The sequence below is a fragment of the Pinus tabuliformis genome, chromosome 9 (assembly GCF_031772625.1).
Source record: "Pinus tabuliformis cultivar Carrire ecotype Pingquan chromosome 9, CPIR1, whole genome shotgun sequence".
Lineage (NCBI taxonomy): Eukaryota > Viridiplantae > Streptophyta > Pinopsida > Pinales > Pinaceae > Pinus > Pinus tabuliformis.
In genome coordinates this window covers 1831522674-1831525297 of record NC_142307.1, presented here as the reverse complement: position 1 = coordinate 1831525297, position 2624 = coordinate 1831522674, and the positions used below count along the sequence as shown (strand labels likewise).

Here is a 2624-nt window from a genome sequence, read left to right as displayed (position 1 = left end):
CATATTGTAGACATGTTTGAATGTCTGAAAGAGAGGCTTTGTTAATTTTGACTGTGCTATCAGCAGTGGACTTGATTAGAGTTTTTAGTAACTCTAATAAGCCATGAATTTTCTCCATTATTCGACCAAACAAATGGGCAAAGTGTTAAGAAATCAAATGCATAGTGTTGCTTCACAATAAATGTCTCTTCCTTTTTCTTTTTTTTTTCGCAAAACAGATGATATCAAGCAGTATTCAAGGCAGACTCCATCAATGAGGAAAAGCAGAATTCTTTATAGCATGAAGGCTCAATCTTTTGTCTACAAAAATGTGTTTACAATCAGCTCGAATCAGTGCAGCACTTTACCAATACACCGCCGTGGGAAGACACACCATTAACCACTTTGCATGTTCAAAGGTTGATTCTCGATGGAGGAAATATGGAAAATGCAATTTATGAGACGGAGACAGCGTAGTAAAAAATACCATACCATAGACAGCTTACTAATGTAATAGACAACGTTAACTTACAGCTCAAATAAATAAACAGCCTACACAGCTACACTGCCAAGATATTGTTGATTCTTATGATCGCATTTGGGATGTTGATCGAAACTTTTCACCAAGCCATCTCACTGTGGGGTTTGATATACCAGAGAAGATAAATAGTTCTGGAGTTCCAGAGAGCCCTCCTGATGCCGTGCTTCAAACAGCAAGGATATTGGTCTGAACAGATACCTTATCTTACAACTTCCAACTTGACGAGCCGATGTATTCTTCTGCCTGCTGTAATCAAGTGCTTGTATAATATTTAATTACTCTGTTGTGGCATATAAGAACATCTACCAGCACCATATTGCTTGCTCTGTAATCTAGCAAATAGCCACATACCACTCAAGCTATTGAGATACCCTTCTTTAGTCGTTGTTGATCTCTCTCCACCACCAGCTGTAGGGGAAGGAGTCTCAGTCTGCCTTGAATTGATCGATACTTATAACAGTATGCTGGTTCCAGCATCAGGAAAGAAGCCTGATTTTGAGCCTGTTGTATCTGCTTTGTTGAACCCGATTATACAGATGTGTGACCAAGCTGCAGAGGCTTATAAATCTAAAGGCCTATCGCAGTCGTACCGCAGAAACAGCACTGGCTTTGATTCAGGTCATAAGTTAGGAAAGAGGCCATCATCATCTATGGAGGATATACTGAGTAACAATGTTGCAGCACCTTCATCACAGGTTGAATCTTTGCGTAAAATTTTCCTTATCAATTGTTTGTCAGCTATTCAACAACCACTGATGGGACATGAGGTTGCCGCAACATTTGTAAGAGGGCTTAGTGTAGCTATTGAAATGCACATTAATACTCTTGTGGACAGAAAGGTTTCTTACATACGGAATCACTTAAAAAAGCATTCACAGTCTGAAATTGTCTTGAAGGAGGAATTTGATTTAAGCAAGCCACTGGCAGAAGTGGAAGAGATGTCACTATCCTCAGTTGCAGAGTCCTTGAAAATTTTCTTTGGGCTTGTAGCTGGCAGTGAGGGTGCCCTTCCAGAATTTCAGCAACTGCAGGTTCCTCAATTGCGTACTGAGGTTTGCAGCCGACTTTCAAGGGTGCTTGCGGAATCCTACGAGCTTGTGTATAATGCAGTCCTTGATCCTGAGAATGGATATCCGGAGCCAAGGACTGTGCTGAGGCATTCCCCTGATCAGATAAGAAGCTGAAGTCTTCTGATGCCGGCTTTCGAATGCTCTAAATGTTTCAAGCGGGCTCCGAAGAGGAAATAGAATCATGGATCATTACCAGCGTTATATGAAACACTTTCCTTTGACTGTGTAGACTCAAGTATTTATGGTGCAAGGCCGTGAGCCTTCAGTATTCGCAAGACTTCATTGCCAGTGACACTCTTCACCTGTGCAATTCTTTGGGAGTCACGGAGAATCACACCAATTTGTGATGGCGTCAAACCTCTCTGGTTCGTATGCCCTCTGAGCCACGATCAATTCCACTTCTCGCTAAAAAATCATTTCTGTGTTGCTGATCTTCATGGAGTCGTTTCCAATGTTGGAGTCGACATCTCAAACATCTACAATATCATTCGAAGAGAAAGGCAAGGGAATGTTCAATCAAATCTGCATCATCACTTGCGCACGCGCATATTAACTTCTCTTGAATTCGTTGTTGTAATAGATGCACGTAGAGAGGCTTTACTTGCACGGCCAAGGATTCAAAGTTTATGATAAACTTTGACAACTCTAGTTAACTGCTTCCCAACAAAACAAGATTGCATGATTTCTAGTCTTTGAAACAGAGCTTCTTCGCTAGTGTATAGACAACAGACTTATCACAAAAACTGTGCACAGTCAATGCACAAGAAATTGTTACTTCGTTGGTTCTAAGACCGACATTGTGCCCTAAAATATTGCAGACAGATTTCGCCAGTCCGAAATGGCACAGAACTGTGCTCTAACACAGAACGGTAATGTCTCTCCTGGGCTGGTGTAAAAGACCCTGGGATTTATGAAAATAGTGAACCCCAAGCAAAATAATCAAAGATTAAATGCTCGCAACCCACCTTAAAAAAAAGATCAAGCTCCACGTCATAACTCAAACCGTAGATCTACAATAAAGACAAAAATTGATG

At 41.0% G+C, this 2624-nt stretch overlaps 1 pseudogene; it reads left to right on the top strand.

Annotated features, from left to right (window-relative positions):
- Nucleotides 1-881: 881 nt before the first annotated feature.
- LOC149156113 (conserved oligomeric Golgi complex subunit 6 pseudogene) lies at nt 882-1704 on the top strand (annotated as a pseudogene).
- Nucleotides 1705-2624: the final 920 nt, after the last annotated feature.